The sequence below is a fragment of the Gobio gobio genome, assembly GCF_949357685.1.
Source record: "Gobio gobio genome assembly, chromosome: 6".
NCBI classification, from domain to species: Eukaryota; Metazoa; Chordata; class Actinopteri; order Cypriniformes; family Gobionidae; genus Gobio; species Gobio gobio.
This window is the reverse complement of record NC_137102.1, coordinates 9,327,691-9,354,969: the sequence shown is the minus strand read 5'-3', so window position 1 is coordinate 9,354,969 and position 27,279 is coordinate 9,327,691. Positions and strand designations below refer to the sequence as shown.

At 37.8% G+C, this 27,279-nt stretch overlaps 1 pseudogene across 1 annotated transcript in view; it reads right to left on the bottom strand.

Moving 5' to 3' along the window:
* Positions 1-378: 378 nt before the first annotated feature.
* The window catches only part of LOC307127955 (carbonic anhydrase-like), a 79,592-nt pseudogene continuing 52,691 nt past the window's right edge, over positions 379-27,279 (bottom strand). The window contains exons 3-7 of the transcript in view: positions 9,222-9,340; positions 3,309-3,401; positions 3,159-3,221; positions 2,921-3,076; positions 379-466 (exon numbers count right to left, since the gene is read on the bottom strand). The product of the transcript in view is annotated as a carbonic anhydrase-like (transcript). The remainder of the gene's footprint in view (positions 467-2,920; positions 3,077-3,158; positions 3,222-3,308; positions 3,402-9,221; positions 9,341-27,279) is intronic.

The window sequence follows — 27,279 nt, the reverse complement described above, 5'->3', positions numbered from 1 at the left end:
AACATGGAGTATATTGCAATTCCGCAAAGCTGGAAAATGTACCTATAAAGCGCAAAGTGAAGCGATCAAAAATAAACTGGGATTTAAATAGTCTCCCATTTGTCCATTTTACATAACAGCTACAGGGAAATGTAGGTAACTAACCCCTGTTAAGCATTATAAATATGTTAAATAATACTATGGGCATTTATGACAAACAGACAGTTTTAGAAGATTAGATCCAGCTTTCTATCAACACCGCAATGTAAGCAAGGGCCTGGATTGAGAAAAAATACTGTGATGTTTTAGTAGCAATTTCACTGGGAATATTTTTGTGAACCAGTCAAAAGCACCATGATCAGAAGGCAAGTGGGAGGGTTGTGGCTTTGATATTGCTCTTTACTTAAAGGACGCACGGACTTTGCGTCCCTTGAGAGGTTGAGGGGGTCTGTAGTTGTCAACCATGCAGGCTACGTAATTTAGCCATCTAAAGAAAGACAGAGAGAGAGACAGTTAGATTGTTTTCTCTTGGATTGTGGTGTTTAGTGTGTTGTTGGCAGTCTTGCAGAGCCTTATTACACCCTATATTTTCTATATTTAGCTCCATGCTCATTCATAGAGCACTTGCCAGAGTTCCTGCAGCCGTTAGACTCTTCTGACTAACCACTGGTGACAAAAATAACCACTGCAGGCTAACAGCACTGCCTACACTAGGGACAGGTAATGAATAGGGTCATTTTTGAAAGCATAATATCACTCTAGATATGGTCTTGCTGACGCAGAATTGTCAAGATGAGCTTTAAAACTTCTTAATCATTGTGCTACCTACACCAAATTTAGCTCAGACACATTTTGGGAAAGGGGGCATAAAGATGAAGACGATTAACACATGTGTGCAATCGTTTAGTGGTTGGAGCCTACATATAATGGTAGAAATGCACCTTAATGAAGAACAAGTGTACAGTTCAAATGTTTGGGGTTGGTAAAAATGTTTAATATTTTTGAAAGAAGTCTCATTTTCACCAAGGCAACATTTATTTCATTAAAATACAGAGAAAAACAATTCAGAATTGCAATTCAGAATAATTGTATTCTATTTTAATACATTTAAAAATGTAATGTATTCCTGTAATGGAAAAGCTGATTTTTCAGCATCATTATTCTAATATGCTGGTACTGAGGTGAACTCCGAACATTTGAACGTTAGTCGGTTAGTGTTTACTTATTTTTCTTTCCAAATTATAATTATATTGCCTTTAATTGACCTTTAATATTGCCATTAATAAATAAATAACAATAGTTAGACTGCAATGAAGTCCTAATTCCTCTCCAGTAGTGAATGCATGTGTGTTGTCTTCTATCTTAAAGGCACAGGCCTGACTTAAATGTGATATTGGCTGTCAGGCAAGCAATATATTTAACCATTAATCGTCCCTTGGGGTCCAGCTGACCCCACTGGACTTTTCCTCCATTTTTAAAAAGTGTTCCCTTCATCTCAGGGCCATGAGACTCTGTGACTTTTCCTAAATAATCTATCTAAACATGCACAAAAAATCTGGGCTTGATTTGGTTGTTCTAAAGGTGTGTAAAAAATTTTTTTACAGTTTAAGTCCCTCGGGGTCAGATTGACCCCACATTGAAAATGAATGGGAAAGTATAAAAAATACATTTTTTTTTCACTTTTTTTTGTCAAAAAAAATTAACTAAATCCAGTATAAATCTGACAATTACCACATTTATATCAAGGTCTGGTCCTAGAGCATAAACACAAAGTAGAACGAACTTTCTATCTCATACACACACACACACACAAACACACACGTGTGTGACTGCAACAGAGAGTATTTTTATTGAAATTGGCAAATAAAATCAACAAAACTGGCATAAATCTGAAAGATTTTCATACATAAATGAAGGACTAATACTAGAGCACAAATGCAACATGGAACAATCATGAGAAAGAGAGGGAAAAGGGCAAATAAAAGAAAGATGAAAGGCAGCTTAACTTCCCTCTGGACCTCTAGTGGATAATGTGGTCATTGCACTCTCTTTCTCTTTAACTATAATTCCTAAAGTTTTTCCACAAACCTACAGATGGCGGTATTATATCCCTAACACAGAGTAATGTCCAAAAACTATTTATATTTATATAAGATCATCATTCAAGTGATTTTTTAATAAAAAAAGCATTTTTAATGAGCCAATTTATGGCATAGTTAAGTATTTGTGCAGTAAATAGGTAAAAAACTACCAAATACCCACAAAAACACAGCATAAATGTATAGTTGAGAAGTAAATAAAAAAAATGATATATAGTTTTCCATGTAAAAAAAATTATATTTCCTTATGCAATCGGTCTGTAAAAGTTTGGGGTCTATCTGACCCCAAGGGACTCAAACGTAAACCCTACTTGAGGGACGATTAAGGGTTAAGATAAAGTAATCTTATAGAAGCAGAAACCTGGAGCACCGACCCTCCCAGTTTCAAAGTAGGAGTGACGTTAAATGTTGGGACCCCTTTTGTGCTATCATGTAAGCAGACAGTATTTGTTTAGGCATTTACTAAATTTTTGATCAACTCAATGAGTAACAAAACTTTATTAAACATGTTTCCCATCCAAGTTAAGTTGAAAAAATCATGTTATGATACAAGTCATTTTATGGTACAAGTAGCCGTCACTGGGGTGGTACCCTTAAGGGTGCATTTTTGTACCACTAAGTAGAGGAAAACAATGGTGTAATTGTACCCTAAGGATCAATTGTGTACCTTTACATGTACAGGTATATTTTTTATTCGCCAAGGAACAATTTTGTACCTCCGTTGTACCATTTTTTCTGAGAGTGTAGCATAAGATACTAAAGATAAGGACTAGATGTAGATGTCTCTGTCTGTAATTGTAAGTACACAAATGAGAGTGAGAAAGGGTAGATGCATAAAGTACCTGAGCAGAACTAACACTGATTGGCTGTTTCAGAACAATCCAGGTGACAGTCTCCAGCAAAGGGGGCGTGGTCAGAGACCCATCATAACTCCAGAAATCCAGAGAGGTGGGCAGCAAGGTTTTAGGGTCAAAGTTAGCAGGTGTAGTCTGTCTGCCCTGGAGAAGAAACAGACATATTGTGAAAGAATAAAAACATCTGAGAGCAAGTGTGAGAAGTAAATATAATGACTGTTGATACCTTTGATTTGATGTCATCAAGAGAATCTAGAACTTTCTGAAGTCTTGGATTGGCAGCACCAATCTGGTAGACAGAAAAACACAATATATCCATCATTTTATATCATTTAATCACTGCAATGCATGACATGATTTTGGCTAAAATCCTGACCTTGAGAAAAACTCCAACCACAGCAAGGCCATCCTGCTTACTGACAGCTTCTCCAAAGTTTGGGTACTTATCGTTCCAGTGAACGAGATGAAGCTTTAGAAAGGAGGAGACGTGTCATGAAACATTCAGCATATGCAGGGGGGAAAACGACTGAATTAGCTTAATATCTTGGCTTATTTAAAAGAGGCGATTTACAAATTCATGAGAGAACATCAAGAATATTCATGAGCAGTGAGCTATAATTAGTTTTAAGGGAGAGACGTTCAAGAATTAGAACGAGGAAGAACGAGGATTGCTTGAAATGAACTTGTGATGTAGTGAGTCTAGATATGCCCGTTATCCCAAATCACTCTTCACAAATCAGTACAAATACAAAAATAAACTCACTTTTACAAATGCAAACGCATTCTTGTTTTTTTATTATTATTATTTTACTCAAAAGGGACTCGTTTCCTTTTTTTCTGTCCCTTGTTTTTTCAAAGTATCTCAAAGAACAAAAAATCATCTCATGAAATAAACCATCCCATAAGCATCAGTGGATCACGATTATCTTTCACAATACACAATGATTTATGGAAAAAGGTGATGTGTGCTCGTGTGAGTGTATGTGTGTTATAGTTCAGGTGAAATGTCCGCTAAACCCATGTTCTCAGAGTCGCTGGTGATTTAGACGGCCTCTTGATTAGCAAGGTTAACAGGTCAAGGCCTACCTGAAGTCCAACGTGCACCAGAGGATTTCAGTCCATCCAGGACAAAACTCACCCACCGCCACGGTATTCCAACCCTGCGCAGTTCAAACACAGCTGTAGACGAAGAACGTAGCAAACATCCGAACACTCGTCCACTGTGCAACCGGGATCAATTCACTTGTATGACGTGGTAGTCTGCAATCTCATCTCCAGTTTCGTCCTTCCTTCACCACGCTTGGTGTTGAACATTGGTGAATGTGCTCTTATTATGAATGTTGTCTATGGGGATGTGAGTCTAAAGGGGCGTGGTTCATTTATCTCTGCTGTTCAGGTGTTGCAATTAAATAAATGACTGCATGCTCCTGTGTGTGGGTGCACGCCAGTCAAACGAAACCCGATGGCTACGTGAGTTTATTCCTCCGTCATGTTTTAGTTGGCTTTCTATCCTTTATGCTGTGATGGCAGCTTCAACAGGTTATGGGCCCAGAAAGGAGTTTGGAAGTCGATGGAATCGTTTGTGTTTCGACGGGGATGAGAAAAATTATGAACTGTGGGAAACTAAGTTTCTGGCACACCTGCGTCTGCTCAGTTTGAAGAATACCATACTGAGCGAACCATCTGATGATGACGGTGCAGAGGAAGACGCAGAGAAAAATGAGGACGCGTATGCAGAACTGATTCAGCTGTTGGATGATAAAAGCCTCTCCCTTGTGATGAGAGATGCGGCGGATGATGGAAGAAAAGCGCTGAAGATTCTGAGGGAACACTATGCTGGTAAAGGGAAACCACGAGTGATAAGCTTATACACAGAGCTTACGTCTCTCCAGAAAGCTGTCAATGAGAGCGTCACAGATTATGTAATTCGCGCAGAGACCGCTATTACAGCGTTGAGAAATGCAGAAGAGACTTTGAGTGATGGCTTGTTGATCGCGATGATTCTGAAGGGCCTACCGGATTCTTTTAAGCCATTTTCCATTCACATAACCCAAAGTGATGAAACGATAACTTTCACAGAGTTTAAAACAAAGCTGAGGAGCTACGAGAGCACAGAGAAGTTTAGTGCGGCTTGCTCAGAGGATGATGGCGTGATGAAGGTGAAAGCAAGAGAGGGGTGGAACATGAACCTGACCTGTTTTAACTGCGGACAGAAGGGACATAAGGCTGTTGAGTGCATTTCTGCTACGAGCGAGCGTAGAGAACCGCGACAGTGGTGTCATCTTTGCAAGAGTTCCACGCACAAGGATGTGAATTGCAGACGGAGAAAGCGGGACAACGCGAAGCGGGTGATAGATGAGGAGGACCACACTTTTGCTTTTAAGGTGGACCAAGTGGATGCCGTCCTGGTCAGCGGAGTGAAGGAAAAAGGCCTCATGGTTGACACAGGAGCCACGTCACATATCATCCGGGACATCACACAGTTCAAAGACTTTGACGAAAGTTTTGATCCACACAAGCACGTCCTAGAGCTGGCTGATGGAGAGAGGTCCAGTGGTATTGCCTTGAGGAAAGGTACAGCTAAAGTTCGCCTGAGAGATAGCAAAGGTCGAGTGGTGGAAACGATGCTGTTGGGGGCGCTATACGTCCCATCTTTTCCACAGGACATCTTCTCAGTCAAGGCGGCGACGTCCCAGGGAGCGACGGTCATTTTCAAAGAAGGTCAGAACAGACTTGTTCATAAGAACGGTGTAACATTTAACATCCAGATGTATGATAGACTGTTCTATTTAAGCACTGTTACAGATGATGTTGATCAATGTCATGGATGTTATGATATCCAAACATGGCATGAAATTCTCGGACACTGTAATTATGAGGATGTTTTGAAATTGGAAAATGTTACAAAGGGGATGAAAATCAAAGGTAGAACTGAAATGTCTAATCGAAAATGTGAAGTGTGCATACAGGGTAAATTTGTTCAGAGCAGGAACAGGGAGGCAGATGAAAAAGCAAAAGTTCCTCTTGAACTTGTGCACACAGATTTAGCTGGACCTATGGAGCCGATAGCAAAAGATGGTTTCAGATATATCTTGGCATTTACTGATGACTATTCAGGTGCAATATTTACATATTTTTTGAGAGCAAAGAGTGATACAGTCAAGGGAACAGAGAAGTTCATTGCTGATGTTTCACCTTATGGTAAAATTAAATGTATGAGATCTGATAATGGCACCGAGTTTACATCCAGGGAATTTCAGTCCCTGCTCAGTAAAAATGCAATTAGACACGAAACCTCAGCTCCCTATTCACCCCATCAGAATGGGACAGCTGAGAAGAGCTGGAGAACTTTGCTTGAAATGGCAAGGTGTATGTTAATCGAGAGTAGCTTACCCAAAATGTTATGGACGTATGCAATCCAGACTGCAGCTGTTATTCGCAACAGATGTTATAACATCTGACCAAACAGACCCCATACTATATGCTGACTGGAAAGAAGCCTGATCTTTCAAGAATGAAAGTATTTGGGTCAGAGTGCTATGCATACAAACAGAACAAGAAAAAGTTAGACTCTCGATGTGAAAAAGGAATTTTTATTGGTTATGACAAGAATAGCCCTGCATATTTAGTTTTCTATCCAGGCTCAGGAAAAGTGAACAAACGTAGGTTGGTGGATTTTCTCACAAAGAGTGGAACAGAACGCCACACTCAGACAGATCAGTCAATGTGTGAAGATGATGTGCGTAGGGAGAGTTCTGAAACACACCTACCAAAACCTGAGATAATAGAATTGATAAATTCCCAGGACATAAAATCTGAAATGTGTGACCCAAGCCCCAACACAGGTGAAAGGGAAAGTGTTGAGAGCAGGCGTTATCCACAGAGAGAGAAGAGGCCTCCACAGTATTTGAGGGATTATGAGTGTGGAATAAAATGTGATGATGACCATGCACTAACCAGTATTGATTATTGTTATAGAGTTGCATGTGATGTACCTCACACTCTAAAGGAGGCTATAAGCTCACCAGAGTCAGAATTGTGGAGTAAGGCCATGCAGGAGGAGATGAACTCTCTTAAGGAGAATGATACGTTTACCCTTACAACACTACCTGAAGGTAAAAATGTAGTGGGGGGCAGATGGGTCTACACAGTGAAGGAAAACACAGTTGGAACAACATACAAAGCTCGGTATGTGGCAAAAGGGTATAGTCAAGTTGCAGGCATTGATTATAATGAAACTTTTTCTCCAACTGCTGATATGACATCAATACGTTGCTTAATGCAAATTGCAGCTCAATATGGTTTAGAACTGCATCAAATGGATGTAAAGACTGCGTATTTGCATGCCCCTATTGACACTGAATTGTACATGGAACAGCCAGAAGGATTTGAGGTCAAGTCAGAAACAAGTGAGAGGCTTGTCTGTAGACTTAACAAATCACTTTATGGTTTGAAGTCAGGACGGAATTGGAATAAAATGCTAGATGATTTTCTGATTCAAAATGATTTTATTCAAAATCCTGCTGACCATTGTGTTTACAGTAAGCAAACTGGAGGTGAAAAAGTCATACTGATAGTTTGGGTTGATGATCTTCTTATTGCAGCAAGCGATAGTCGGACACTCGGGAATGTGAAAAGAATGTTGGAGGAAAGATTTAAAATGAAAGATCTTGGTAAACTTACACATTTTCTGGATATTGATTTTGTACAAGGAGATGGTGAAATAAAAATGAACCAGAGAAGGTTCATTATTAAGATTTTGGAGAAGTTTGATATGATCAATTGTAAACCAAGGTCAACTCCATGTGAAAGCAAACTGCAATTTGATAATGAAGGTGAATGTGTTGATTCAAAGCTGTATCGAAAGGTGGTGGGTAGCCTGATCTATCTAATGACCTGTACTAGACCAGATCTAGGTTTCATTGTCAGTAAGCTGTCACAACACTTTTCTGAACCAAAGAACCAACACTGGGTAGCTGCTAAGCATGTATTGCGATATTTAAAGGGAACTGTGGACAAGGAATTGTGTTATAGGAGAAATGATGTAAATCTTAATCTCTTTGCATTTAGTGATGCTGATTGGGCAGCAGACCAAAATGATAGAAGAAGTACAACTGGTTACTGTTTTGGTTTATCTGCCACTGGTCCTGTTATCTCTTGGAGATCTAAGAAACAATCCACAGTTGCTCTTTCCACATGTGAGGCTGAGTATATGGCTTTGGCAGCTACTGCACAGGAAAGCCTATATCTTGTCCAGTTATTAGACAAAATGGACAATGAATGTATTTACACACCAGTGACAATCTATGAGGACAATCAAGGGGCAATTGCTTTGTCCAAGAACCCTATATGCCGTCAAAGGTGTAAACATGTTGATATTAAGTATCATTTTGTTCGATCTGCACTTGAAGATGGAAAGATAACTATTGAATATTGTCCTACATCAGCTATGGTTGCAGATATTCTGACCAAACCTGTAACCAAAGTTATGCTTGATAGATTTGTGTGTTTTGTTTTTGGTGTGATGTAAATGTATATGATAACTGTATGTTATTCAGCCTAAGAGCAAGTGGGGGTGTTGAACATTGGTGAATGTGCTCTTATTATGAATGTTGTCTATGGGGATGTGAGTCTAAAGGGGCGTGGTTCATTTATCTCTGCTGTTCAGGTGTTGCAATTAAATAAATGACTGCATGCTCCTGTGTGTGGGTGCACGCCAGTCAAACGAAACCCGATGGCTACGTGAGTTTATTCCTCCGTCATGTTTTAGTCGGCTTTCTATCCTTTATGCTGTGATGGCAGCTTCAACACTTGGTCTGTTGGTCTGTTGAGTCTTTCGTCGGCAGCAAACGAAGCACATCTTGCACAGTCTTCAAGCTTGACTATTTTGGTCACTCTTTAACCTCTAAAGACTTCAGGCAGTTCAACCTTTCTGTTCTGTTGCTCTCGTTGGTCACAACCAAATAAAAGAACACTCTCTCTCTCCTTGATGCCATGCACAAACACACACCTGTTTAAATGGACTGCCATTTTCTTCTGATTACTGACTCCTCCTACTTGTTGCATTGCATTATGGGCGTTGTAGTTCGATTTCGTTACAAACTGATGACATCACTGTTTTCTCCGGAATGGCTTTACGGCTGAATAAAATTCAGTTGCATTATTTTCCTGTTTAACACTGTAAAGCTGCTTTGAAACAATCTTCATTGTTAAAAGCGCTATATAAATAAAGTTGACTTGCCTTGCTTCAGATGTGGTACTGAGAGCAAGAGTGAGAAAGCCTCATTACCTCACTGGGGAACTTGGTTCCAGCAATAGTGTGCTCTGAGCCCTTGTCATCACTGCTTCCCCAATGGAAATGGAACTGTCTCAGCCTGTATATCCCTGTCAAGGGGCCTCCAGCCAGAGCTACACACACAAACAATCATTCCAATTATTCAGTTGTTTCTTTTAATTAGTAAAACTGTATTTCAGATTCAATCTCATAAGCATTGTAGCATATAAAAATGTTGGCTGATACTGATAAGCAGATATTATTTGCATGTTATGGCCGATAACCAAACCATTTTCTTAATTTTTTTTAATGACTTTTTAAAATAGTGAATTTAGGCATCGCAACATTTTAATGTACATCATGAAAATTGGATATTCATTTTGAGATTCATTATTAGCATGGAGAAATACCAGGCAATAACACAAAATATATTGTAGTCAAAATAATAAATAATAAAAATATGATGAATTAATGAATTAAAGGGATAGTTCACCCAAAAATGAAAATTAGCCCATGATTTACTCACCCTCAAGTCATCCTAGGTGTATATGACATTCTTCTTTCAGAAGAATAAAATCGGAGTTATATTAAAAAAGTCCTGGCTAATCCAAGCTTTATAAAATTGTTGCTCTGTTTTTGAAGTACACATATGTGTCTGTCAAATAACTGCTCCACACGGCTCTGGTGGGTTAATAAAGGCCTTCTGAAGCGAATCGATGCGTTTGATTAAAAAAATATCCATATTTGAAACTTTATAAAGTAAAGTTCTGGCCGATCGCCTTCCGTGGAAAAAGTGTTGAAAGTGCCTCTCGCCTAGCATAAGCATTTTGAACTGCAGAGGCACTTTCAACACTTTTTCCATTCATTGAATACGGAAGGCGATCGGCCGAAACTTTACTTTATAAAGTTTAAAATATGGATATTTTTCTTACACAAACCTTCACTGTAAAAAAAAATCCTAATTTTACGGAAAATAACTCTAAATTGTTTACAGTATTTTCCTGTAATTTTGAATTATGTTTAAAACTATGTAAAATTACAAACAATATCTGTAAATAAACAACTTGACTGTTATTTTAAGGATTATATCATTAATGACAAATTACAGTAATTCTCATTTTTATAAAGGAAAATTACTGTATTATTTACACAGTATTTTTCTGTTTTCATAAAATTACAAAAAATATCTGTAAATTAACAACTTGACCATTATTTTATCATTAATGACAAATCACAGTCATTCTCATTTTTTATACAGGGAAATTATTGTATTATTTATACAGTATTTTTCTGTTTTCTTAAATTACATACAAATGTATGTAAAATTACAGAACTAATCTGTAATAAAATATTTAGCTCATTATATTAAAGGTTTATGTCCATACTAACAATTTAACATTATTCTTTGTAATTTTAAAGTAAATCTTATTAATTTCACTGTAAAAATAAAATCGTAAAAAAATGGTAAATGACTGGCAGCTACGGCTGCCAAACAAAAACCGTAAAATTAAAATAAAATATCTTAATTCAAATAAAGTGCAAAAACTTCACGTAAATTTACATTAAAAGTTTGAGAGAAAACTGTTATTTTACAGATTTTTCCTTATTTAAATTAAGATATTTTACTTTAATTTTATGTTTTTGTTTGGCAGCCATTGCTGCCAGTCATTAGATTTTTTTTAATTATTATTAATTTTTTACAGTGTAGGTGTATTTTTACATTCAAACTGTAATTCTGGATACAAATATAACAAACTATATATGAAACTTAATATCAAACAATAATCTGTTTAAAGAGTACAAATCTGCACTGCTCTCCACACTCTAAAAACGCCAATTAATAAAATGTTGGAAGAGCAAAATGATATATGTTGAACTAATTTTCTTTCTTGTGCTTAGTTAAGAAGACATATATTAAGTCTGCAGAAATATATTTGAAAAACATTCAATGAATTGATATTTTCAAATCCAGTTACAATTAGAATTGCAAATGTTGACTGGACTAAAAAACGCAAATCCAGTCAATATTTTATAAAAGTAGGCTATTAAGGCCAACACAATATTTTACACACAATATTTTACTATGGAAAATATATTTTTGTTTGTGCTGTTGAAATGGGCTGTTAGAAATATTTGATAATATATCAAAACAACATTTGTGAAATTAGATGTATTTTTGATGTTTTGTTTATGATGGTAGGCTTATCTGCATTATGATGAGAAGATGGATAACACTTTACACTTCTATATACATATTTAAGATAAATATATAGTTAATTAACATATGTAGTTATTTTTTTATTTAATCTGCCTAATTTTAATGAATAAATACGTACAAGAGCTAATTTGACTTCTTGGAAGGATCTGTATTGCTCGTTTGACTTCGCGGAATGATCTGTATTGCACGTTTGACTTCGCGGAAGGATTGTTACAGATCAAAGGACTTTGCGCAGTTCGCGGGTTTCTTTCACCAGGAGACAGCATATCAGCAGCAATTTTGAGGGTGCAGTTCACGCGTCAGGTAAGTCAGTCCTTCCAGAAAAATGCGGCTTTTTTTTGTGATTGTTGCGGGCAAAAATCCTTGATTATGCGGCACGTTTTCTTAAAAAATGCGATGAAAAATGCGGGATATTTATGCAATTTTATGCGATAAAATTGCGGGAACTTGCAAAAACTGTGGTTTGATGAGAAAGAGAAAAAAAGCACTACATCACAGAAAGTGCTGGAATATTTAAGTTCTCATCTTGTTTTATTGAAGACCTTAATAATGGCTCAAATTTACAAAACATTTAGTCAATCAAGTTCTGTAGCTTTACAAAAGGAATATGCTACAACTTCTGAAAAAAATTATAAATAACTTCCTGTTTTACAGATGTCGCTATACAAAACAGACATTTGAGTGCTTCCAATGCACAAAGTGCAATCTCTTAAAGGGTTAGTTCACCTAAAAATGAAAATTCTGTCATTAATGACTTCCCTTTATGTTGTTGGACACAAATTAAGATATTTTAGTTAAATTCCGATGGCTCAGAAAGGCCTCCATTGGCACAATGTACACTCTCAAGACCCATAAAAGGTAGCCCACTAAAGACGTCGTTACAAAGTCCATCTCACTACAGTGGTTCTACAATAACTTTATGAAGCGACGATAATAGTTATTGTGTGCAAAAAAAACTAAATAACGACTTATATAGTGATGACTGATTTCAAAACACAGCATCATGATGCTATGAATCATCGAGTCGATTCATGACGCGTGTCAAACTGCTGAAATACGTGACTTTGGCGATCCAACCCGCTGAATCGACTCATTGATTCATAACGCTTCAAACCGCTGAATCAACTCATTGATTCATAACGCTTCAAACCGCTGAATCGACTCATTGATTCATAACGCTTCAAAGCTTCATGATGCTGTGTTTTGAAATCAGTCAGCACACAGGGAAACTGCTTTGCTCTTTTGCTGTTATTTTTGTTGGCCAATGGGAGTTTGTGCTTCATCATGGTTTCACCGGTATCTATGGTTTCTCCACGGGGTTTGAAGCTTTTCGATGACGTTCGCGTCGGGTAATCACGTCACTTCAAAACGTTCCCATGGCAATAGGCGGAAATGGCGGCTCTTGTGTGAAGTAAATGAAAAAATTTCAACTTTCTGCTAATATATATGACTTTTTTTGCAACGAAAATGCGGGGATTCTGAAATCATGATAGCCCCGCATATTTTGCACGCGGAAATAGGCAATTTATGCGGCGAAAGTGCGGCGTATTTGAAAAAATGCGGCCCCTGCATGAATATGCGGACTTTGGCTGATTATGCGTTAAATCACGCGATCGCATAATCGCGTTTTTCTGGAGGGACTGGTAAGTGGTAATGATTCAATTGCAGACATAATGTGTTGATAAAAGCGCAAACTATATTTAATGTTATTTGTGTGGATATTTAACGTTAGAAGTGTTTTGTAAGTTATATATCCAAGGGAAATGGGGATATTTAAGTGATGTCTATGTCAAGTTCACTCGTCACCGAATAAATGCTCATATAAAACTAACGTTAACGTTTATTATTTTATGTAAAACGTACAAAGTTGAACATATTCGATGTTTTAGTATTTATCAGCGTTTTATGAGGTAACGTTAACGATATGTCCCATGTCAATGAGAGCGAACGTTATTTAAGCCGCGTTTCCACCAGCAGTCGCGCGCAGTCCTACATCACCGGACTAATTTTCCTAATCTTCCCGGTACTTTAGACCGCAGTGGAAACGCAGACAAATTGTTCCGGGTAATTTCGGTGGAAACGCGGCTCAAGTCTCACCACCGAAAGTTCCCTAACTTTGAAAAAGTACTACCCCGGGAGCAGGGCCGTTCGGAGGGGGAAATATTTACCCGGAACTTCATTTAGACCCTGGTTCCTGCGGTGCATAATTTATGTAAAGTACCTTATTCACGAGAGCGCTTAATAAACAAAAACCTGCATTTTATATTATATTTTATATGGGTAAAATGACCATTTTGCTGATTGTTCAAGGTGCTTGTGAACACTTGACCACAACTATTTACATTTGTGTTAACCTGTGTATTTCAATTTCTTTTATCTAACATGCTTCAAACCAGAGAGGCCATGATATTGAAACACTGACCAGAGGGATGCAAACTGGTCTCCTTGAGACTGTGATTGAAGCTGGAGGCCTAGATTCAGCGTTGGATGTGGCTGTAGTGGTGGAGGAAAAAGTGATCCTGAACAACCTGGGGCCTGTACCATGATGGTAGTTTAACAAACTCAGGGTTACAGGATTAGTTTCGAGTTGACAAAACCAAACCAATCTATTCAGGCTTTGTTGGTCCCATGATGCTGATCATCAACTTTCTCTGTCAACTCAGGCTTTGATCCTGAGTTTAGAAATTTAGCTGTGACATCAGCAGTGAACAGCCAATCACACGCTGTGGATCAGTAAAACTGAGATTCACTTCTCGCGAGAGAACCAGTGTGATTCACTTCACTCTTCTGCAGAAAATTACATGATTGAAAAATATTAAGAATTTAAACAAATTTACACAGAAGAAAATAGCTGTCGAGGACAACTTTAAGAAAAATCTTATACGTCAATGCAAGTAAAAGTTATGAAGTTAGTTTAGTTCATATATAGAGAGAATTGAACATTTATGCTCACATGTAATTTTTTATAGATTTAGTTATTGAATTTAAAGCTTATTTGTATGACCTTTATATAGGCTATTTATTTTAATATTAACAAAATGCATATTAATGATTGATTTACTAAAATTATACATGTGTAATTGATTAAGGGTATAATAATTACATAAATTATTTTTAAATAATTCAAAATTATTATTATTATTATAAATAAGCATTGTTAAAAGCCAGAGGCTTAAGTCTTTAATAGCCATTAGCTATGTAGTGACCTTTAATTTGGAGTAGAAAAAGGGGGAGTGACTTTATTGCATCAGATATGTGTCACTTTGCTCACAGCTGATTGGTCCATCTCTTATCCAGAACATAACCTGCCCTGGAGCAGGTTAGCTGTGGAGCGTAAGTTACTATGGAGATGAACACTGCTAAAAGCCAACCCACTTTAATGGTACCTAAAACCCAGGATTAGCACAAATTAAGCTTAAACATATCTGGCTAGCCAGCTAAACCGGCTTCATGGTATAGGCCCCTGGCGGATATTCCGACTGCCTTTGGTGTTCTTTTTGAATTGATGTATGGCATGTAGGCTATGCCCTGTACATTGACTATCCCAAACAGTGGAAGTACCTGTTTGAAGCTGTGCAGTGTGCAGAAAGTCTTTCTGGGCCTTGATTGTGAAGTGTTCTGCTCGGGTGCAGTCACTGAGAACCAGATTGCTTCAGATGTAAAAAAAATAATTAGAATATTTATAATTATATAACATGTTTAGAAGGCATAGGAAGTTTATGGATTGTTATAATGCCAAATAATATTCAGTTGTTTGTTTAATGTTGTTTTTGATTACTTTTGATAAAATAGTCTACATGTTTTTTTTTTTTTCATGTTTTTAAATGTATTGCAATATCAAACTAACTTTCTACCATTTTACTAGAGTTTATTTTTTAATATTTTATTTATTTTTCTCAGTTCATGAAATATTAGTAAATGTTTAGAGATGAATTTAACTGTTGTAATGAAAATGAATTGTTTGTATGTATGATAAATGTTATAAATGCAGATGATACAATGTGTTTTCAATTGTTTTTGTTGCCCTCGCTATAACATTTTGTAACTAGTTCCACAGCAATTTCTAGTAATGATTAAAACAATTTAAAAATGACGAAACCCCTAATTAAAACGTTTTAGTTTAATTAATTATGAAACAATTTGAATAAACGTACATTTTAATGTTGAAGTCAAGTTTAAGCCAACTAAAAAAATATTAATTCAAGTAACTTTAAAACTAATTGAGTAAACATACATTTTAATGTTGAAGTCAAGTTTGAGCCAATTAAAAATTATTAATTCAGGTAACAATTTGTAGCATGAAATTGAGTGAAAGTAAAAAAACTGTGGAACTAGTTACTAAATAATAATTCGTTGAAAGCACTTGAAATTTTTTACAGTGCAGGATGAAACTTTCAAGCCTCTGCCCACACCACAAAACACCACTTGACCAATTCATTAAATATAACAGCATATAAAAATAAATATACACATTTGCTAACTGTAGTTTAAAACAAACATTATTTTTTGTAAAGTTATTTGCTGTCTTTACGTGTTCACTTGAGCGTGATTGGTCAATCTGAACGTCATCTAGAAATCTGGCCAATGACAACTGTGCGCCTTCTACCCATCAAATTTGAAAATACACCGGTTGCCGTTGGAGTGCTCGCGGGCACGGCTTCTAATCTGCAACAGGACTGCTTCAGGTTGGTCCATTAATGGCATCACATGGATCATTTTACATCTGTTAAAATCTTATTTTGGACGAATTTTGATTGTGGGATGTTGACTGAGAACGAAAAACATGGATATGAACAGACATTTTAGTTACCAATGGCGGACAACAGACGGCAGAAGGTAAATAAATACCTTTATATTTTTTCTACTGTCACATCAATATATAGTGCATTGAAGTGATAATGTTATGCTAATCGCGAATAACTTACATATTCTGTTTCTGTGTTTTAGGGTTAGGTTTATGTTGTAATACTGTTAAGCTAGGACTGGGCACTATGCCAATGATAGTGACTATCCAATATTGCACACAATTATCTCAAAATCCCTGTCATGTGAGGTATTCACTTGATTTAAACAGTCAGTTATGTTTGAAGTAACGTTAGAGTTAAACGGTTCAAGTTAACTGGGGAATCCCGGATGCGTGTCATTGTGCTTTCGTTCTTAAAGGGGCAGCAGCTTAATAAACTGCCGTCTCATAATTTGATTCAAACAACAAAAGAGAAGACCATCTGCGTTTTTAAGAATCAAGTGATATTAATGCATAGAATATCATGCAGTGAAGACTAAGCAGTATTCTGTAGTATTTCTTAACAAAATATCTATAAAATAACTATATTGTGATAGTTATTGTGAAATAAAATTTGTCATGTATAGCCTAATATGGTCATAATGCCCATCCCTACTGTCAGCTAGTTTTAAGATCAAGCTTGTCATAAAAAGTAAAGGAGTTTTGGAATGAGTAATGTTAATCTGAGAACACTGTCATGTACACTCATTCTGCAGAGAGGACAGGAAACCACCATCCCTGGACTCTGAAGAATTATTGGCAAACCAGCATTTTGGATCTACTGTGAAGTTTTTGTATGGACCTGGTGAGTACATTTTGCAAGTCCATGTTTCTGTCAGTAAGTTGATAATTAATATTAATGTTTTATCAAATAAATTAATATTCATTTGTGTGTGTATGTTTCTTCCCCCCTCATAATCCTGACGTTTTGGGAATGAAAATCTGCCACATGATCTTAAGAGGAAGTGAGTATTCGTGTCATATCCAACATTAATACTGTTATGCTGCGTTCACACCAAACGCGAATAGAGCGTCTGGCGCGAGTGATTTCAATGTTAAGTCATATGGCGTTCCGAAGTGTTACGACCTGTGTAAGTTTTCTATTGCTTTGTGTTCCTTTTCTCTTTTTTCTGTTTTCTCTAACTCAAAACAGGTGCACCAATCATGGGGATGTAAGCAGCCATTGGTTGCTTAGTCGGGGCGGGGTTTTTAAAAGGACGCTGCTGACACTCATCGGGGAGCTCATTCTTGGTTCGGTCGCACGTGGGTTGAGAGCTCCGGAATCCCTCCTCCGGCCGATGATCAAATTGTGATTAGATCATTTTGTTTTGCTCAAGCAAACGTGCATTTTGTGTAAACCTCTGAATCGTTCTCTTATGAGTGAACGTGCACCTTGTGAAAACCTCTGAACCGTTCTCCTATGTCTGAACCATAACAGTGTGGAGCGTAGGGGTGTCCTGCCTTGTTTATTTTGACCTTGTTTGATCTCTGTTTTTGGGCAGGGAGATAGGTAAAGTAAATGTATTTTTCTTTTGGTATTTGATTAGGTTATTCATTTTCCCCTCTTTCCTTTTTATATTCGTTTTGTTTGTTATTTTGGCCTTTTGGACACCCTGAAGATTTGCTCTTTATTTCAATTGTTATCTTTAATAAATGTATTACTTTTTGCTTCAATTTTGTGCTTTTGTTTCTTTTTGATTATCGACCGGAGGGATGCGTGCTGGGATTCCATTTCCACAACCCAACCAATTATTTATTACGCCTCTTTAGTGTTGTTTTTATATTCCCCTAGAGGCGGGGCGTAATAATTGGGGGCTCGTCCATCCAATTCTATTTTTGATTTGGAAGTTTGCCCGATCCAAATTGAGAAGTTTCGGCTTTGCTGGTGAGTACCATTTATATTTTTAAGTTTTGATTGGCAGTTTTTTCATGCGTATTGGGGAAGTGGTAGGTTAATAGATGGATTTTAGTATTGAGGCGTTTAGACAGGCTCCGTCACATGATGTTTTGGAGTCCTGTCGGAAAATTGATTTATATTTAATCGCTGATTTCTATGATATTGCGATTATTAAAACTGATAGAAAGAAGGAACTGAGAGACGTAATTCAAGCTGCACTGATTAAGCAGGGTATTTTGCATTCTAGTTCTAACGTTGAGGTAACTGATGAAGATGGTGTAGATGTTGCGAGTTCAGATCCCATGTTGCGCTCACTTAGTGGTGTAAACTCGGAGGATTTAAAACTAGCTATTCAGTTAAAGCAACTAGACCTAGAAGTAAAACGTCAGGAACACGCCACTCAATTGTTACGTTTTAGGCCGTGCGAGCTAGAAACGCATGCTGATGATCGTCGTTCCAGTTCAGTTAAGACTCGTTTTGATGTACCCTCTACTAGTGTTGACTATCACTCACCCTCTGTGCCTTTGTCTGTGGCTCCTAGTCATCCTGCTGATTTTGATGTTAGTCGTCATCTAACCTTAGTGCCTGCATTTAGAGATAGTGAGGTAGATTCATACTTTGGCGCATTTGAGCGTATAGCTGCTGCGTTGCGCTGGCCGAGAGAGGTTTGGTCTCTTTTGATACAGTGTAAATTAACTGGGAAAGCCCAAGAGGTTTGTTCTACCTTAGTGATAGTTTAGACTATGATAAATTGAAAAGTGCAGTACTAAGGGCGTACGAATTAGTGCCAGAGGCGTATAGGCAGCAGTTTCGTGCACATGTTAAAAATGCCTCTCAAACTTATGTGGAATACGCACGGGAGAAAACTGTGCTTTTTGATAGATGGTGTCATTCCAGCAGAGTCGTTAATTTTGAAAATCTCCGTGAGTTGATTTTGATTGAGGATTTTAAAAATTCATTGCCAGACAGAGTTGTTGTCTATTTGAACGAAAAGAGAGTTTTGACTCTTGCCGAGGCTGCTGTCTGTGCAGATGAGTTTACTCTGACTCATAAGAATGCGTTTGTTGTTCGTCGCGAATTTAATTCTCCGTCCTCAGAGAAAAACACTAAAATTTCGAAAGTAGGGTTGTCTAAGCAAACAATGCCAGTTGAAGCCCGTGAATGTTTTTACTGCCACGGACTTGGTCATTTGATTGCGAATTGCCCTTCACTGAAAAATAAAAATAAAGGGAAGTCAGCCAAAAGTGTTGGTTTTGTGAAGAAAATTGGCAGTCAACTTAGTTCGGATATTGATGCCGCGTATGATCCTTTCGTGTGTCAGGGGATGATTTCTCTTAGTGGATCTGAGCGAGACTTAGTTCCTGTAGCTATGTTGCGGGATACAGGGGCCAATCAGTCGTTTGTGTTGGCTAGTATGTTGCCATTTTCTGAGAAAAGTTATTGTGGATCTGATGTTCTCATTCAAGGAATTGAGTTAGGGGTGTTAAAAGTACCGTTACATAATGTGTACATTAGATCCGGGTTAGTAACAGGATGTGTAAAATTGGCAGTGCGGCATAAGTTACCTGTGAATGGCGTGGCCTTAATTATAGGTAACGATCTCGCTGGAGGGAAAGTACTCCCATTTCCCGAGGTCGTTGACAATCCCGTGTATGATTCTGTTACTTCCGGTGAGTTGGCGTCAGAGTTTCCTTCAGTGTTTGCGGCGTGTGTAGTTACGCGTGCTCAAGCGTGTAAATTTGGTGATTCGATTGATATTTCGGATACCTTTTTGGCAGCTGAGGACCAAGTTAAAGGTGAAGTTCGCATCGAACAACCTGGGCTGTCTGATCCTGAGTCGCTGTCCGCGACTAGTAGTGCTGAACTAGAGTCAGCTGATCTGTCGTTGTCCATTAATAAAACTGTGATTTCTGCTGAACAGAAAAAGGACACTACTTTATTGTGTTGCAGGAATGCAGCGTTTAATTTGAAGGAGATTGAGAATAAATCGATAGGTTATTTTTGGGACAACGAGGTGTTAAGGAGAAAGTGGACTCCAGCAGGGTCTGATGGTTTAGGTTGGGATATTGTTTTTCAACTGGTTGTGCCTAAATGCTTTCGAAAACAAGTTCTGAGTGTGGCCCATGATAATTTAGCAGGACATCTGGGTATTACTAAAACCTATTCTCGCATTTTGCGTTATTTTTTCTGGCCTGGCATTAAATCTGATGTTGCGCGGTATTGTCGCTCGTGCCACGTGTGTCAGGTCGTAGGAAAACCTAACCAGATTATACATCCTGTACCCCTTAAACCTATCCCTGTCATGGGAAAGCCTTTTGCACGAGTAATCTTGGACTGTGTTGGACCGCTACCGCGAACAAGATCTGGACATGTTTATCTGCTTACGCTTATGTGCGCGACAACTCGCTATCCGGAGGCAGTCCCGTTGCGTTCATTAAAAGCAAAGGCTGTGGTGAAAGCCCTAATCACGTTCTTCTCTACCTTTGGCTTTCCACAGGTGATCCAAACGGATCAGGGGACTAATTTTATGTCACGATTATTTAAAAAGGTACTGTCCCAATTGAAAATTAAGCACATTACATCTAGTGCCTATCATCCAGAGTCTCAAGGTTCTCTCGAAAGGTTCCACCAAACCTTGAAGTCCATGCTGGGTAAATATTGTGCCGAGTCAGAGAAAGACTGGGACGAGGGGTTGCCTTTTCTTATGTTTGCTGTTCGTGAGAGTGTTCAGGAGTCATTAGGATTTAGTCCTGCAGAATTAGTTTTTGGACACACGGTAAGGGGCCCACTCAAAATGTTGAGAGAGAACTGGCTGACTGAGCAACAATCGGATTGTAATGTACTGGACTATGTCAGTTCTTTTAGAGAGCGATTGCATAATGCTTGTACAATGGCTCAGACTGCATTGGAAAGTACCCAAGTGAAAATGAAAAAGCATTTTGACAAGAATGCTGTTTCTCGTTCGTTCTCTGAGGGGGACAAGGTCTTGGTTTTATTGCCAATCCAGGGTGCTGCATTACAGGCTAGATTCTCCGGTCCGTATGCCATTGATAAGAAGCTGAGTGAGACGAATTATGTTGTTCGGACTCCCGATCGGCAAAGAAAAACTCGCGTGTGTCATGTAAACATGCTGAAGCTGTATGTGAGTCGTGGGGAAGATATAGAGTTAAAAACCTCTGTTATCACTCCAGTTGCCTAGATCGTGATTGCTTCTGACCGTGATGTTGATGAAGATGGACTGAATCTACAGAGTACCCTGATGTTGGGTGGCAGATTGAATAATTCCATGATTTTGGAGAATTTAAACTCTCATCTGGCGCATTTATCTAACTCTCAGCGCACTGATATAGTAAAGTTGATTAATTCATCTTTGGGGTTATTTTCAGACATTCCTACCCGCACTCTAGTACTGAAGCATGATATTGACGTAGGTGATCATTCACCGATTAAGCAACGTGCTTACAAAGTGAATCCAGTTAAACGTAAAGTTATGGAGGCCGAGGTAAAATATTTAGTTGCAAATGGATTTGCAGTCCCAAGTTTTAGCGCCTGGAGTTCACCCTGTTTATTAGTCCCGAAATCGGACGGAACACAGCAGTTCTGCACGGATTATAGAAGAGTAAATGCCGTGACAAAACCAGATTCGTTTCCCCTCCCGCTTATGGAGGATTGTATTGATAACGTAGGGTCTGCGCGCTTCGTCACGAAACTCGACATGCTAAAGGGGTACTGGCAAGTTCCCTTGACGGAGCGCGCGGCCGAAATATCTGCGTTTGTGACTCCGGATGATTTCCTGAATTATAGGGTGATGGCGTTCGGACTGCGCAACGCTCCGGCTACGTTTCAGCGCTTGATGAGTCAAGTGCTGGGCGGGGTTTCAAACTGTAAAGCTTACCTCGATGATATCGTTGTTTATTCGAATACATGGGATGAGCACTTGACAACGTTGAGTACTGTTTTTAATCGTTTGCGGGATGCATCTCTCACTCTTAATTTGTCTAAGTGTGAGTTTGGCAAAGCGACAATTACCTACCTGGGGAAACAGGTGGGGCAAGGGCAGGTTCAACCTGTTGCTTTGAAAGTGCAAGCTATTACAGAATTTGCAGTGCCTCGTACTAAACGTGAACTCAGGAGATTCCTAGGAATGTCTGGCTATTATCGGGGATTTTGTAAAAATTTCTCAGATGTTGTGTTGCCTCTAACAAATCTGCTTCGCATAACACAAGTTTTTGAGTGGACTGAGGAATGCCAGACTGCATTTGATTCTGTTAAAAACCTTCTGAGTAGTGGTCCTGTCTTAACGGCTCCAAATTATTCATGTGCATTTCAGTTGGATGTTGATGCAAGTGCTACTGGTGGTGGTGCTGTCCTTCTGCAGGATGATGGAAATGGGATTGAGCATCCTGTTGGGTAATTCTCAAAGAAATTCCTGAAACATCAGTTAAATTACAGCACCATTGAGAAGGAGGCGTTAGCCTTTTTAATGGCTTTACAACACTTTGAGGTGTACATTGGCTCTAGTTCTCTTCCAGTAGTTGTATACACAGACCAACCCATTAGTTTTTTTGTCTCGGATGAAAAATTCAAATCAACGCATTATGCGCTGGTCTCTCTTTGTCCAGGATTTTAACCTGGAAATTCGTTTTAAGAAAGGCAAGGATAACGTGTTGGCTGATGCATTATCACGGTCGTTTGATTCTGAGTAAATCTACTGTACTTTGTTGTATGTAGATTCTTTGTGTGTGAGGGTGTTACGACCTGTGTTAGTTTTCTATTGCTTTGTGTTCCTTTTCTCTTTTTTCTGTTTTCTCTAACTCAAAACAGGTGCACCAATCATGGGGATGTAAGCAGCCATTGGTTGCTTAGTCGGGGCGGGGTTTTTAAAAGGACGCTGCTGACACTCATCGGGGAGCTCATTCTTGGTTCGGTCGCACGTGGGTTGAGAGCTCCGGAATCCCTCCTCCGGCCGATGATCAAATTGTGATTAGATAATTTTGTTTTGCTCAAGCAAACGTGCATTTTGTGTAAACCTCTGAATCGTTCTCTTATGAGTGAACGTGCACCTTGTGAAAACCTCTGAACCGTTCTCCTATGTCTGAACCATAACAGTGTGGAGCGTAGGGGTGTCCTGCCTTGTTTATTTTGACCTTGTTTGATCTCTGTTTTTGGGCAGGGAGATAGGTAAAGTAAATGTATTTTTCTTTTGGTATTTGATTAGGTTATTCATTTTCCCCTCTTTCCTTTTTATATTCGTTTTGTTTGTTATTTTGGCCTTTTGGACACCCTGAAGATTTGCTCTTTATTTCAATTGTTATCTTTAATAAATGTATTACTTTTTGCTTCAATTTTGTGCTTTTGTTTCTTTTTGATTATCGACCGGAGGGATACGTGCTGGGATTCCATTTCCACAACCCAACCAATTATTTATTACGCCTCTTTAGTGTTGTTTTTATATTCCCCTAGAGGCGGGGCGTAATAGAAGGGTTCTTTAATATGACTTCGCAACATGCACTCGTCTCAATGAACGTCTCGTCTGCGTCTGCCGAATGTGACGTCTGCGTCTGCCGAGCGTTTCGCCTGCGTCTGCCGAACGTGACGTCTGCGTTTGCCTTAAAGGGGTTTCCAGTACATTCCACACAATTCATTCTTTATTATTTTTTCCCCACTGATCTTCAATTATGTTTTATTAGCAATTAAGTGCTTTTACCTTGCTTGTGTAGCTATAGCTTTTTTTATTCCAAATACCAAATTTTAATTTACACAAATTATCATATTTAAAAGTTTTGTTTGCCGTTGTTTCTTGTCAACATATCCACAGATACTTATGAAGAACTCATGCTAGAAAAGTTTTTATGTTTTATGTTCATGTTTGTATTCACCACTTGGAGTCTCTTGACCAACACAAAATAACGTAGTAAACATTCGGGGTAATTTAGCTAACGTACATAATATTTATAATTTGTAATAATTTTATAGTTGTAATATTTAGTTTTTAACTTTGTTTCGCTGAAGTTTGATTGACAGGCGATCTGACAGTTAATAGAATTATAAAAACAGTTAGCCTACACCTCCAAATCCCTCCCTATGCCTTATTCCTCAAACTTTGGATAAAAGAGTCTGCTAAATGAATACATGTAAATGTAAAAGAGAAAGACGAGCAGTTCATTATTATTATTTAGCATATAATTTAGTAGAGAATTAACATTTTAAAGCAGAGATACTCTTTCAATTCTGCCTTGGTTTTTATCACACTTATACAACATATTCATGTGCTAGAAGAGATGATCGATCAGTGCACGTATAGCCTAGCCTACTGCTTGAACTGAGACTATAGGCTACACAGTAAAGTCACAAAACAGTGGGTCTATTTATTGATTGGGTTTCTTAAAATGTAAAAAAAAAATAAAAAAAGCTCTGTTTCATACTACTGTTTTTGCGAAAGGTCCGTTGTCATTTGTGGACACCAGACTAAACATTGCAGATGTTTAGTACCTGCAGGAAAAGTACAATTGTAAAATTAATTTCTTATTCCTGCTTTTAACATTTATTTCACACTGGTTTTAGTTTTCTTTTTATAAATCATTACTATACATGAATGAACAATTAAATGAAAAGATATGGAAACGTTAATTTTTAGGCATTAAAAATATGCACAATTATTTATTAATCACCTACACTAAAAATCTATTTTAAAGCATTTAAGACCTGCACAGGGTGATATCAGTGTTTATGGAAACATCCTAAACCATAAAATGACTGTAAAAAAGGACTTAACTTTATATTAATACAACTTTATAGTTTATACAACTTAGACAACTTAGACTGATAACATGACTGATATATACAACTTAGACTGATATATATATATATATATATGCCTATAAAGGCTATCAAAAACGTTTCCCCACGTATTATCTTTGTGGGATTAAACAAGAATTCACGCACGCATTTACACACTCAGAAAAAATCACAGACGCAGACGTCACGGTATAAGACAGACGCAAATGTCACGTTCATTGAGAGGAATGAGTGAAGAGAAAGTAAATTGTATGGCGTTCCGATGGGTTCTTTAATATATGGCGTTCCGATGGGTTCTTTAATATGACTTTGCAACATGCACTCGTCTCAATGAACGTCTCGTCTGCGTCTGCCGAACGTGACGTCTGCGTCTGCCGAACGTGACGTCTGCGTCTGCCGAGCGTTTCGCCTGCGTCTGCCGAACGTGACGTCTGCGTTTGCCTTAAAGGGGTTTCCAGTACATTCCACACAATTCATTCTTTATTATTTTTTCCCCACTGATCTTCAATTATGTTTTATTAGCAATTAAGTGCTTTTACCTTGCTTGTGTAGCTATAGATTTTTATTCCAAATACCAAATTTTAATTTACACAAATTATCATATCTAAAAGTTTTGTTTACTGTTGTTTCTTGTCAACATATCCACAGATACTTATGAAGAACTCATGCTAGAAAGGTTTTTATGTTTTATGTTCATGTTTGTATTCACCACTTGGGAGTCACTTGACCAACACAAAATAACGTAAACATTCGGGGTAATTTAGCTAACGTAGCCTACATAATATTTTTAATTTGTAATAATTTTATAGTTGTAATATTTAGTTTTTAACTGAGTTTCGCCGAAGTTTGATTGACAGGCAATCTGACAGTTAACAGAATTATAAAAACAGTTAGCCTACACCTTCAAATCCCTCCCTATGCCTTATTCCTCAAACTTTGGAGAAAAGAGTCTGCTAAATGAATACGTGTAAATGTAAAAGATAAAGACGAGCAGTTCATTATTATTATTTAGCATATAATTTAGCAGAGAATTAACATTTTAGAGCCAGGGATACTCTTTCAATTCTGCCTTGGTATTTATCACACTTAAACAACATATTCATGTGCTAGAAGAGATGATCGATCAGTGCACGTATAGCTACTGCTTGAACTGAGACTATAGGCTACACAGTAAAGTCACAAAACAGTGGGTCTATTAATTGATTGGGTTTCTTAAAATGTAAAAATAAATAAAAATAAATTGTAAGCTCTGTTTCATACTACTGTTTTTGCGAAAGGTCCGTTGTCATTTGTGGACACCAGACTAAACATTGCAGATGTTTAGTACCTGCAGGAAAAGTACAATTGTAAAATTAATTTCTTATTCCTGCTTTTAACATTTATTTCACACTGGTTTTAGTTTTCTTTTTATAAATCATTACTATACATGAATAAACAATTAAATGAAAAGATATGGAAATGTTAATTTTTAGGCATTAAAAATATGCACAATTATTTATTAATCACCTACACTAAAAATCTATTTTAAAGCATTTAAGACCTGCACAGGGTGATATCAGTGTTTATGGAAACATCCTAAACCATAAAATGACTGTAAAAAAGGACTTAACTTTATATTAATACAACTTTATAGTTTATACAACTTAGACTGATATATATATATATATATATATATATATATATATATATATATATATATATATATATATATATATATATATATATATATATATATATATATATATAGGCTATCAAAAACGTTTCCCCACGTATTATCTTTGTGGGATTAAACAAGAATTCACGCACGCATTTACACACTCAAATAAAATCACAGACGCAGACGTCACGTTCATTGAGAGGAATGAGTGAAGAGAAAGTAAATTGTGCATTCGCTGACACACTGCACTGAGCCGTGTTGAGTAGCGTGTTATACTACGTGTTAGCGAAAAAATTAAATTATAACTTCACTGCTACACGTGAATGACGTGTAACGTCTGAGTGGACACTTCACTGCCACACGTGATTTGCGTGACGTCTACGTCACGTCTACGCCTCGTCTGCGTCTTAAATTGAATGGAATAAATAGCAGAATAAAAAAAAAAGTTAAGACGTTGAGTGAGACGTTCGTTGAGACGAGTGCATGTTGCAAAGTCATATTAAAGAACCCATCGGAACGCCATATTAATATGACTTTGCAACATGCACTCGTCTCAATGAACGTCTCGTCTGCGTCTGCCGAACGTGACGTCTGCGTCTGCCGAACGTGACGTCTGCGTCTGCCGAACGTGACGTCTGCGTCTGCCACATCAGTCGTTCGTCTGCCGAACGTGACGTCTGCGTTTGCCTTAAGGGGGTTTCCAGTACATTCTACACAGTT